Here is a 13,748-nt window from a genome sequence, read left to right as displayed (position 1 = left end):
AGATGCAGGTCCCAACCCTATGTTTACACACTGATGAGTTATGTTAAAGCATTGAATAAAGGTTGCACACCACTAAATCTCATGTCCTCCAATCTGCACACCAGACCTCACTAATCTGCCGATCTGAGTTGGTACCAGGCCTAAGAGAGTGCATGCACCAAGGTTCTCTGCAGATGCACTAGAGACCTTGGTGCAAGAGGTGGACAGAACGAGGGACATCCTATATCCGCGAGGGGGAGGGGGGAACAAGAGGCCCTCCAGACATATATCCAAAAGGCAGTGGGAGGCAGCGGGGGATGAAGTCAATGCCAGGCGCACAGCATCATGAACATGGATGCAGTGCAGGAAGAAGTTCAATGCTTTGACATGAGTGGTCAAGGTGAATGAGGTCAACTGTCAAGTGGCGTCTCCTACCAACTGCACCACACACTACACCCCCATCACCCACGTACCAATAAACTCTTTCCATCAGTACTCAACTCTTCCAATCAGATGCTTCCTCTCACCCTTACACATTACCACAGTTTCAAGCCACCCACCCACAACTCACAGGCCACACACACTGGCAGCTATTCAACCACGACAGGCACATCACCCAAACACACGTCCTGCTTTCTTGCAGGAGAAGGTGGCGCATATCAGGAGGCAGCAAGTGGCAGTGGCATTTAGGCCCTAGAGCCTGTTCCACCATCCAATGAGATCATGGTGGACTTGTGACCTAACTCCATATACCTGCCTTATTCCCATATCCCTTGGTTCTCAGAAATCTATCAATCTCAGATTTAACATTCACAAGTGAGCTAGCATCAACTGCTGTCTGCAGAAGAACGTTCCAAATGTCTCCCACTCTTTATGTGTAGAAGCATTTCCTAACTTCATTCCTGTACGTCCTGGCTCTAAATGTTAGGCTATGTCCTCGCGTCATAGTATTCAAGTCTAGGAGACCTCCAAAAACAGTTACAAATGTCTCGGCAGCCAGAAGCAATAATCCAGCCACTAACCTGTAAATCCTGCATGGTCCCTTTAAATAGTGCCGGAGGGGGGTTCTCCAGGCACTCTAAGATACGTTCAGATGGTGAGGATTAAGATTGTGCGTTGAGTTGAGCGTTAAGTCCCAAAATGATGTCGACCGCTTTAAATCAGCGTTGCACACTGATTGAATCCATTTTCTCCCTACTTTACATGATTCCAGCGTTCGTTATCTGTGCCTGCGCTAACTCCTATACCAAGATGGCGTCTGGCACATGTCACACTGGAAACGTGCCTGCGGAGCCAAGACACCATCTTGGATGTCAGAGAGGCCGTGTAGCGCCAAAACAAACGGCGCTACACGGCCCAATTTAGCGCCCTAACTCTTTTAACATCTTCCAGTTCTGACGAAAAGTCTTCGACCTGAAACGTTAACTCTGTTTCTTTCTCCACAGCTGCTGCCTGACTTGCTGAGCTTCTCCAGCATTTTCTGTTTTTATTTTAAACTAAATCTGAATTGTTTGAAGCTTTCTCTTTCCCTACCTGCTGCCAAATGGGAAAATTTGCCATTTTAAATTCTATTTTTAGAGTTTAATTATATTAAATGTACAATTATTATCTGGTGTATCTTTAAGCGAAATGGGGGAAATTTTAACGATGGATGGGAGACAGTCCGGCGGGGGGGCTAAATTACTAAACCTGACTCCAACCCGCCATGGACGCGCCTACTTCCGGTTTAACATTGGTCACATCGGGGTGGGGTGCATCCCCCCATGCTCTGGAGGTTATAGGTCGGTGATTATAATATTTAAACGAGGCTGTGTTCCTCAGATTTTGGCAGCCATTTAAATGTAACACTGGCCAGCCGGGTTTCCCAGGGCTTGAGAAACCCGACAGCTAAAGGGAGGCAGGAGCTGCCGGCTCAAGTAGGTAAGTGTTTTTCCAGCACTGCTTGTGAGCCAGGAGGAGCAGGAGTGCTTCCCTTCGGCCTCCCGAGCAAACATGCCGTTATCTTCCGCCTGTGATCGGCCAAGCCCTCCCCCGCGATTTCACCCCCACCATGATCTCTCCCTCCCTCCCTCCCTCCTCGATGTTGTGCCCCAAGCTCCCCCACCAACCCCTGATTTTCTTGATTGCCAGGGTCCCATCCCCAGTGGCCTATGTGTTTCTTGCTGCTAGTTTGTATGCCGCCATCTCTGCAAGACCTGGCCGTGGGCCAATATTTTCTGACCCACTGACTCCGCTCAACTCTGGATCCTGGTATGTCCCCCCAGTACACTATCTTTCGCTTTTCTGGCTGCAATGGTCTTTGTTCCGACCCCAAAGTAAGGGACCATGTCAAGCATTTGCACTCTGCTACCTTCGCCCTTCCTGGTTGCCACTCTAAAGTTCCCACCCCGCTGGCTACGCTCGGTCCCAGCCCTCAGTGCACCCCCCTTGCCGTTACACTTCCAGTTACGCTGCCTCTGTCAGCCTTGGGGCCCAGGTTAAGGAGATCTGCTTTTTCTCTCTATTTACCAACTTGGCTTGGGAAGACAGAGACGTGATCACGTCTCCTCATGTCTTGGCTGTAACCCACAAAGACGGAGCAGCACAGTGAGGACTCGATGCCACCTTTCTAATTCCAACGACCAAGACCACAGCTAAATTCAAGAATGAGTTCATGCTGATTTCAGTCAGATTTTAACCTTTTTGTAAGCACTGGAAAATTTAATGTAATGGAAAATAATTAATAAAAGAATAAATAAAAGTTTTCTAAAAAGTTGGCAGCATTTATTATATGTTCAAAATACTGAACTTTCCTTTCTTTAGTTTAGGAAGCCAGAATATTTTAGAACTAGCAAAAATCAAAACTCAACATCCAAAAAAACCTCCTGAGCAAGACTCTCTTGAGAGCCAGTGGTTAAATACAATGGGGGTTAAATTGAATAAGTGCTGAAAACGGGCGCTGGGATCACGGTACGTGATCAACCTGCGCCCGTTCATTGCGCTGCAGGCAGCATGTTAAATTCGTGCTACCTACTGTTTTAAATGATTGCCATGTGCAGCCAATGCTACCTACACTGTTGATTGGCTGCATGCATCAGCAGGGGGGCCCGATATCGCGAGTGGCTAGCGCTACTTAAAGGCAGCCTGCACCTCTTAAAAGTGAAGGTGCTTTGTGGCCGCTGGAAGTGGTGCCAGGAAGTGAATTGATTTTGAAGAATTTTGTCAGATGGCTCAACCTGAGAGAGAGCGTGGACCAAGGTTTTCTGATAATGCACTGGAGGCCTTGGTGGAAGTGGTGGAGAGAGAGACAGCCTGTATCCGCAAGGGGGCAGGAGGCCCTCCAGACATATGCTCAAGAGGCAGTGGGAGGAAGTTACGGATGAGGTCAATGCCAGGAGCATAGCTCCAAGAACATGGATGCAGTGCAGGAAGAAGTTCAATGATCTGACACAAGTTGTCAAGGTGAGTGAGTTGAATCTTCAAACGGCATATCCTACCAACTGCACCACTAGCCTTATCCACTGCTCAATGTAGTATACACCCCCATCACCCACATACCAACAACCTCTATCAGTCAATATTCAACCCTTCAATTCATATGGTTACTCCACCCTCACACACTTAGCACTGTTGCAAGCCTCACACACACAATTCACAGCTCACACACACTGACAGCTATTCAACCATGATAGCCACATTAACCAAACATGTTGCAGGACATTCACTGACACACTTCCCTCTTTCTTGTAGGAGAAGTTGGTGCATAACAGGAAGCAGCAGCAAAAAAACTGGAGGAGGACAAGCGCACCTGTACATTCTAACCCCCATGGAGGAGACAGTATTGGCCATGGGAAGGGGCATCGCTGAGGCCGTGACCAGTGGCGGGGCTGGAGGGATCAATGATGACGGTCTCTGCTAATCCTCCTTTCTTCCCACTTCTCCCTCATCCCACGTCTCTCCTGATTCACGTGCTGCAGATGGTGTACGCACACACTTCTTACTTTCTCCTCTCCCCTCAACTCAACTCAACCCTTGTCACTTTTTCATTTCAGATACCCAAGAACTGGAACCTTCCCAGTCAGAGAAGGTGGAGGAAGAAGACAGTGATGATGAAGAGGCACTGTCACTTGATCTTAAACTTGCAGCCACCAGCTCAGAGACTGACACTGCACGTACTTTAGAGGCTAGGATAGAGGAGGGATCTGCACGTGGTGAGACACCAGGCACAAGTGCGCAGGAGCCAGGGCGGGGGGGAAAGGATATCGCAGGTGCCAGTTCACCGGAGGGCGAGGTCACACACTAGTTCTGCTGCAGAGGATTCAGATGAGGACTTCGATGGGCCAGACTACAGAAGAAGGCTGATGGGCATACACCAACAAATGCTTGGTGCACTGGAAAGCCTGCCAGAAAACCTGCGCACAATGTCAAGGAGCATGGAGGAGTCCAGCTCCAACTTGGCACAGGGGTTTGCACAGAGCTTGGATCCCATCCTTTCCCACATGGAACGGATGGTCACCTCCATCAGCACACCTGTGGAACCCACCATGATGCAGCATCTGATGACCGATGTCCATCAAAGGTCTGAATGCTACCTTGGAAACTCAGATTGCTGCCATCGTGGCTCTGGGTACTACTGTTGAAAGGGGCTTCCAGGGCATCACAGCAGTCCGGCAATCTGTTCTCCAACAAATCACCAGGATTACTGAGGCACCGCTCCAGGAGAGCGGCAGTGGCTCCATGGAAGAGGAACCTGCTGTGGCAAGGGTTCTTCCCTCATAATGGCCAGGTTGTGCAGCATGCAGCATACTACCACAAATCTTGACACCCACTCAGTGAGTACTGCAGGGCTCCTCCAGAACGGTCCAGGCGGCGGAAGTGTTGCTTGAGGACGCCTATGGTGTGCTCGATGAAATTCCTTGTGGCAGTATGGCTCTTATTGTAAGCCTGCTGTGCAGGTGTGTGTGGGTTCCTGACCGGAGTCATGAGCCATGTCAGGAGAGGATAACCTTTATCGCCCAGTAGCCAGCCTTTGACTTGCCATGCTGGTTCAAATATAGGTGGAACAGAGAACTGCTGCAGAATGAAGGAATCATGACTGCTGCCAGGATAGCGGGCATTCACCTACATGATATGCTGCCTGTGGTCGCACACCAGCTTCACATTGAGGGAGTGGAATCCCTTTCTGTTCATGAACATGTCCAAGTTCAGATGAGGAGCACACAAGGCAATGTACATGCAGTCAATGGCACCTTGCACCATGGGGAAGCCTGAAATCCATGGATAACCTTGTGCTCACTCCTCCTTCATTCATCTCATTTCCTCTGGCAAGAGGGAATGAGATGAATGTGTTTCTGATTGTATAGAGAGCCTCAGTGACCTGCCTTATACAGCAGTGCACTGCAAACTGTGAGATGTTCCTTATATCTCCAGCAGCAGCCTGAAAGAAGCGAGAGGCATAAAAATTAAGGGCCACGGTCACCTTGACAGCCACAGGCAATGCTATCCTTGCTCTGCTTTGAGGCTGCAGTTGTGGCTGCAGCAATTGACAAATTTCACTCACGACTTCTTTTGTGAATCAAAGATATCTCATGCACTGGTCGTCGCTGAAGTTGAGGTAAGAGAATTGGTCCCCGAGGACCCTCTGTGGATATGGCCTCCCGCTGAGTGCCCTGCTCCTCCTCCATCTTCTAGCAGCTTGTCCTGCTCTGTGTGGCCTCTCCTCATTCTCCCAGTCATGTTCAATTCCCAGAGGAAGCCCTAACAGGCCACTCATGTCTGGAAGCAACTTTTTTCAGCATACTATTTTAAATGCCACTAACAGTACTGCAAGACCAGTCAGACCACTCTCTATAGAATGTTGAAACTTTAGCCAAGTATAGGAAACTTCCAAAAACATGTACAATTGCACCAGCAACCAGAAGAAATAATCCAGCAACTAGCCTGTAAGTACTTCATGATCCCTTTAAAAAGTGCTGGTTGGGGGTTCTTCATGTCGTTTAACACCGTGTTCAGCTGTGCGAGGTTAAGACTGGTGGCTGGAGTGTGGAGTTGCAAAATGGCAGTGGTGGCTTCAAATCAGCGCTGTACACTGATTCGCATCATGATTCTCCCTGCTCTGTATGCTGCCGGCGGTCGTTCGGCACGTGCGCAAACCTCTTTACTAAGATGGCGTCCCATCGGAAGTGTGTGCGCGCATCTTAGACCCCATTTTTGAGACTTAGTTGGCCATTTATGCCTAAAAAACAGGCGCTATGTGGCCCAATTTAACCCTCAATCTCACCAGAGCACTGTGCTGGAAGTGCTTTTGTGAACAGCTGACCTTTTTGATTACTGTGACAAATAGTGTTACCAAAAGGGGAAATATATAATGGCCTCTCCCTCTCCCACACTGCTGAATTAATGACGATCAATTGGTCATTTTAGGAAAGGAATATAGCACTTGACATTATTTTGATCCAGTTTATGGCGAATGTGCGGTGATTTTCAGTGAAACTGACAAAATTTCCTCATTACATTTGTCACGAAACTTTGCCAGTAATGCTAAAATGCAGAAACAATTTCCTTAAATGCTTCTTGTTGTTTTGGGAAATAGTCTGTGTAAAATAAGAACTATGAGCCAAGAAATTACTGTTTCCAATATTAGTGGATGAACGCTTAATGTCTTCATTTGGCATTTCCCCTGTCTGCATTTTTAACAAAGATATTAACTTATTTAAAGTAAATGAGTTAATACTTTTGTTAAAAAAAACAGATTGAGGAATGTCATGCAAACATGTTAAGTGTCCATACGCTAATATTATCAATAATAATTTCTAGGCTGTAATGCTAATATCATATAGAGCAGATTAAAGTAAAATATATGTGATACAATGGGCATAATTTTAATATGCTGGTGGGAAGAGTGCGGGGGAGGTGGAGGGAAGTGATTTGCGGGCACCAAACCCCGGAAGGGAAGTAGGCGGGTGCGATCGCAATCCTAATGAGGCCAATTAAAGCCTCGTCCGGGTTTCACGCCTGGCGCTAGCCTGATTGACAGGTTGGCTGCCGACAGGAGCGGCGCATCTGACGGTGGGGGGGGGGGGTGGAGAAAGAGAGAGAGGCCTCATCGGCTGTTGGAGAAGAGATGGGGGGGGAGAGACAAAGATCAGAGTGGGGGGAGACATCAGACATCGGTGGGGGGGGGTGCTGGTGACATCAGGCATGAATCGGAAGCTGTGGGAAAGCGGCTCAGGTAAGGTTAAAATCTTCTTAACTACCCACTATAAAAAAAATAAACCACCTTAAGTACCTCAATGAGGTATATTTGCTGCTTTAAATATCGTCCCGCCGGCTTTAATTGCCAACGGGACCTCTGGGTTCAGGAACGGCGTGCGCACCCAGATGACTCTAGGTCGTGCGAATTCTTCAGCGGGTTGGAACCCGGATACCTGCCCGCTCCAAAAAAAACACGATTTTCTTTGCCCTCCCCGCCCCCCGCCCCCAACGCACCCGGACTTTCATTTTAAAATTGAGCCCAATGTGATTTTATACTTTTAATGAAAAAAACTTGGCTTTGACTTTGACTTTATAGTATAAAATGTATTAACATTCAGTTCATACCTCAGAAAAGCAAACTTATTAGTGCAACATTATAAATTGAAGCCACAAAAGCGATTGTCTGCAACCACCGAGGCAATAACTATACTTGGCTCTGTACCAGTTGGCACCTTATATTCTTTATATAATGCTAACCTTATCACGTTTAATGATTTTAACACTGTCTAATCAATAAGCAATCCATTCGCAGAAACCATTGCAGATGACAGAGTTACTTCCAAAGGACTTACATATTTACACAGCAGAGTTCTACCATAAGATCAACAACTAATCATTTATTAGAAAAATGATTGCATAGCTGTATGTATCCCATACTTCTCAGTTCAGGAAAGAATATATCTATATTCTGCTGCACTCTCTGTTGGTGCCAGCGTGGCCAGTAAATGAATGGAGCTCTCTAAATTCCGTATCTCTTCTCATTTACACCCAAGACATATAGGCAGTTATTGATTTTAATTTGTTTTGAACCTAAAAGGATGCAGAAACAATAATTTATGTTAAATGAAATGTCAACATGTAAATTATAAGCAGGAATATACGCGATATATGAGGCAAAACAAAATTAGCTGAAAACGTCAATTTTGACTCAGCTTTAATTACAGTTCTGTTTGGGCATCCATTGAATTGATTTTAAGAAAATGGATTCTTGATTCTAATTACTCTTTTTGTTCACCTTTTTCTTTTTTATCTTTTGTCTACCTTTGCCTGTTTCTTTACTTTTGGCTAATCTGCTATCCTTTTGCTTGTTTCCTCGTGTCATTCTTCATTATGATCTATCCTACTTTATTTTATCTTTTTCTCCTCAATATTTCCCTATTTCTCCCCACCTATACTCCTGAAGGTGCTGATTCTTGCTGGGTTGCAGCTTCAAGCACATGAGCAGTCATTCAGTGCCTCATCCAAACATCCATTCTTCCTGTGATAGCCTGGACAATGACCGAAATTTTCCAAAGGGGTCTCACATGCAGTGTGTAACTTATCGGCAAATCGTGGGTGCACGTCCCACAGTTTTCCAACCATGGGAATTTTGCCAATCAGCTACCTGCTACATATGAGCTACAACGATGGTGTGGGGTCTTGGAAAATTTCATCGATTGAGCTCTGGGAAGATATTATACTATGTAGGTCATAAAATTCAAGCCCTTTCCATACCTGGGGGTTGACTTTCATCCTCTCCACCAGATGGGAACTGAGGCGAGGTGCACTGAAAATCGTGACGTAGCGCATATTGGTCTGTTCCCACTGACATCCGGGCTGCCGCCATTTTGGTGGGGTCCTTTATATGGGCAGCCCAGGCACCTCTTTAGCCCATGCAAATCCGGGTCATATGATGTATACAGGATCCCAATCAATTTTGGACTTCCACTGAGTGGAGTGTGCATTGCGCTAGCCCAACCTAGTAGAGCTGTACAAAGAGCGACTTAAGCAACGGGCCTTCAAGGGACCATCGGAGGCCGCTCTGAAATTGGAAAAGCTACATTTTTTGAATGATTTTCATGGAGTCTTCTTCCTGGCCCCACAAAAGCTGTCTCGCTCCATGGCCAAGCCCCCCCACCCAGCTTTATCACCTATGCTCCCTTTAATGTAATTTGGCTGGTTCAACTCAGGGAGGAGCCATAGGATTTCCCCCATCCGATTGACGAGCTGCCTGCCTGTGATGCAAATGCACGGGCAGCTCGCCAACAGCATGCCAGTGAGATCCAACCATGAAAATCGGCCATACCTCTCGCTGGTAACATTGGCGGGTGTGCCTTGCCCAGTGCCCAAACTGAAAATAAGCCTCCTGATATCCACATTGGCACACTTTCTAGAAGCGATCACTGGATAGCAATCAGCAATGGGAAGCCTAGCTGATTTTTCAGCCCAGGTACACGGAGATCAACTGTTGTGCTCCAGCTCCTGGTCCAACCGGGATCAGTTAATACAGCACAGAACATAAGTCGAATCTGGGACCTTCTAGTCTCTGTGACTGGTGCTACACTAGGCAGTGCTTTTACCCACAATGATATTTGGGTGCCTCATCTTATTTTATTACCTTTTCTTATATTTTAAAAAAAATATTTTTCTCCCTTTGTTTCGGTTCATTGATTCCTCTTTATTTTTCCATTTCCTCTGGACTCCTTTTCTTGTTTTATCCCATCTCAAAGTGATATCCAGGAAATAATATGTAAGTGAGGATTAAGTTAGTCCTGCTGCGATAAAGCTAGTTGAGGGGGAAAAAAATCAATGGTGTGTAGGGGCTTAGTAGGAAACAATTAAAATAGACAAGAAACACTAAAGATTTTCTTGCATCTAGCAGGAACTGATCAGCCTCAGTAAAAAGAAAACTCAACAGGAACAGGTCGGCATGTTGGAGAAGCTCAACAGGAAGTGACCAAACTGGGTAAAGAGCTCAGCAGGAAGTGGCCAGGCCAGGTGTGAAAGATTAGCACTTTACTAGGATCTCATAGCATAAAGAACAGAAAACAAAATAATTGATATTTTAAGATTTTTATGAGCTTCATTTCTGTGGAAAGGTACAGACCCATTATAATTTAGACATGGTATAATGATAAAAAGAGAACCAGAAATGCAGGAATTCTGAAATAAAAAGACCCAGAAATAACGGCAATGGACAGCAAGTCAGTCAGCATCTGAAAGGGGGAGAAAAGTTGACGATGAATTATCCAATAGTGTACATGATGCAATGGGCCTTTCCGGAAGCTTCCACGGAGTCGGAAGATCTGGCCTCCCACCTTCTGCACTACATACTTCCCCTACCCAAATTTCCACTGGCCCTTGTGCCTGGAAAAAGTATGCCTCACCTTGTTCGTGCAGAACCCTACTTTAAATATTTAAAATATGTAAATTGGGTGCCACGATGAATTTTCTGAGATCAGGCAAGGCTCTGCCCATAAAAAAGCTGGGAGTTCTAGGGCTTCTACCAGCAAGGCCTGCTGAGTAGGCCTTCTTAAAGGGAGAAGGTAATTAATGGTCCAGTAGCATTTCTAACAGGAGCAGTGCCTTCAGCCTAGAGCCTCCCACATCCACCATCTCCACCTTCAAGAGAAATGTGTCTCATAGCTCTGGGACAATGAAAGAGTGCATGCAACAGGGCGATTGTTGTGTACTGTGCTTGAAATGGTAAGTGCCAGAGAGTTCAGGAGTTTTCATCTTCAGTTTGTGGCATCTTTGATGGGCCCCATAAGAAATGTATGCAACAGTGAGGAACAGCTGCAGTACTTGTTTCCCAGTAAATACATCATTTATATCCATAATGTAGATCTTAAACTAGTGCTGCTGCTGAATTTTTGATTCATTTGGAAGAGGATGTCACTGCTTTAGAATAAAACATTCAGGTAAATTCCCAGTGTGCAGCCCGGGTTGGGAAGGGAGCATGGGATCATTGAATTTGCCTTACTTTTCTGTCTTGACTAAGTTGCGGACTACCAGGTTCGGCACAGAGCACCTAGATCCAAGTCTCCTTTATTCAGCCCAAGAATCTGCCTTAAACTTAAAAGAACACCCCTTACTGCTCCAGTCTGAATTTGTTTTCTTTTTTCCAATGTCATTCATTCTGAGCGAGCTTGGCATCTAATTGCTGGAAAATTAGGAGTATCACAAATCAGGTGCCGTGAGCTCTGCAACCAATTCTCCCCTTCGCAAAATGTTCTGTAGTCCCTAGTGTGGCGACTGACTTCACCACTCAGTCCATTGGTAAATTATTCTTTCATTCTTCCAGTTTTTTTTTAAGAAACTGGGACATGCTGTAATGGACAGAAAATTGAGGGCAGCGTGTTTGCTATTTCCTGATATGCATGGCTGGCAGGTGAGGCTCCCCAGTAACAGACTTGGAAAATTGGCTCTGCTCTACCATCCCCAGCCTGTACAAAGTAGGACTAGCAAAAATGTAATAAGTTGTAACAACTCTCTGTTTGTGTCCTTGTTTCAATACATTCCACAAGTATCGGTATATGTTAGCATCTGCATTTTGCCCCAGATTTGGGAATTTAATAGAATGCAACGGTCTGGTTTTCAATTCAATCCTGATTAGATTCTATTAAATCAGTGAGTATACTCAATCAGTGCAGTAAATCACAAACATGAATAATAGCAGTTCATTATATTTTATTCATATAACCACAATAGCCTTGATAATTTATATCACAACTCATTTCACTTTAGAAACTGGAGAGATGAATGTGTTGAACGTAAGAATAGCAGTAGGCCATTCAGCCCCTTGAGCCTGTTCCGCCAATCAATTAGATCATAGATGATCTGTAGCTTAACTCCATTTACCCACCTATGATCCTTATTCCTTGATGCCCTGATACCCAAGCAAAATCGCGCTGATATTAGTAACAAATGCATTAACACATTCTTATTGTTCATTAATTTAACAAAGGAATTGATCTGTTGAAAATGAACAGCTTAGTGCCTTTGTTAAAAATAGACAGGGAAATGTTGCTATTAATATGATACAGCACAATGTCAGCCCATAAACTTGTTATCTCAGGTTCTACTCTGGTTCTAAATTTCCTTCACTCCCAAACACGCTCTTACAATTTATTTTATAATAATGATAATTGACTGTGTTGCCACAGTTACTAGAATCTAAAATGAACTGCTTTAATTACCTGCTTCTTTATAACAACTGGAAGGTGATTTTCCTCTACTGGTGCAATTTAGGCATTTTTGGCCCTCAATTTTCCAAGGTCAGGTCATCGGAATGATTATTCAGAACTGCCTTTGTAGCTTTGGCTTAGTGCAGAGAAACAGCCTAATAGGGGCTGTAGATTATTTAGTCAGCAAGTCAAATGTAAAGGGATGTGCACACTTAAATGTAAGTGACTACATATGGAGACAAATAGGGTGAAGTTAATTTTGCGGGGGTCAATGTCAATGGAAAAGAAATCAGGCAGAGTATAAAACAGAGCTTAAATTCTGGAAGCCAGGAATTCAGTTTAGAAGTGCATTTGTTTTACTTTTTATTCTCAGGATGTGGGTGACACTGGCATCCCAAGTTGTCTTGAGAAGATGGTGCTGGGCCTTCTTCTTGAGCCACTGCATTTTTGTTTTTGAAGCAGGTTAGCTTCAAATTAATTAATAGTCAACCACATTGATGTGGAATTGGAGTCACATATAGACCTAAAGGGGATTAGGGAACCAGCTGGGTTTAATGACAATCCAACAGCTTCATGGTCACTTTTACAAGTACCCTTTTTTATTTCCAGATATTTTTTAAACTGAATTCAATTGCTCAAACTACCATGGTGGGATTTGAACTCATGTCCTCTGGATTACTAGTCCAGTAAAACAACCACTACAATAGCGTACCCCTTGGTATATAAGACATTTCTTTTTGGGTACAAACAATGGGAAGTGTGGAGGAGAGAGGTCATGCCTGAATTGACATAGTTTTCAGACCATAATGAGGCTCGCACCTCCTGAGCTGCCAGTGTTGTTCAGTCAGAAAATCTCAAGCAGAGAGCTCCTGGTGCATTTTAAGCACTCACATTTAGTACAGAACTTTCCGCTTTGCCTCTTCATGTCCTGCAGATGCATGAGCCATCATTTGAACTGGATGGTATTTACTTAAAACGGGGTAATATTCTGACTTTGCATTGTTAGCAGGCACCCTTGAGAGCACATATCAAAAATTTGGGTGCACACTGCCTGTTGACTTTCCAACCAATTAGTCCTAAAGATCTGTAAATATTTATCCTTATAATATCTGCAAGACAATTAAACTATCATCCCAACATTTTGAACAAAAGAGATTGGATTGGTGTGAGAAGAGCAGCTGGCACAACACATAGTTCTGGTGACATTTGCATAATGGAGGTAAGCCTCCATGAAAAACACCTATGATTGAGAGCTTGCTATTCAGGGGGCATGAAATCAGGTGCTGCAGCAGGATTTAAAGGCCTGCAGCAGTGTAAAGGGACAGCATTGTAAATTGTAAGTCAACACTATTATGTTTGGAAATGTCTCTACAAGCACTTGACTAGGGCCTGCTTACCATGGCAATTCTGATGCTGAAGCAAAGCACAGAAAGGGGGCTATCTTCAGAACGAAGCATTGCATGCCCCCCAGATAAGCATCTGAACAAGCATGGCAAGAGGTCGCAACCAGTGCTATGAATGCCATGAGCATCATGCCATGTACCTGGAGGCAGTGTGGGACAAAAGGTTTAATGACTTTATTACATCATA

Source organism: Heptranchias perlo, chromosome 5, assembly GCF_035084215.1.
Source record: "Heptranchias perlo isolate sHepPer1 chromosome 5, sHepPer1.hap1, whole genome shotgun sequence".
NCBI classification, from domain to species: domain Eukaryota; kingdom Metazoa; phylum Chordata; class Chondrichthyes; order Hexanchiformes; family Hexanchidae; genus Heptranchias; species Heptranchias perlo.
The sequence above is the reverse complement of the archived record's forward strand: the minus strand, read 5'-3'. Positions refer to the sequence as shown.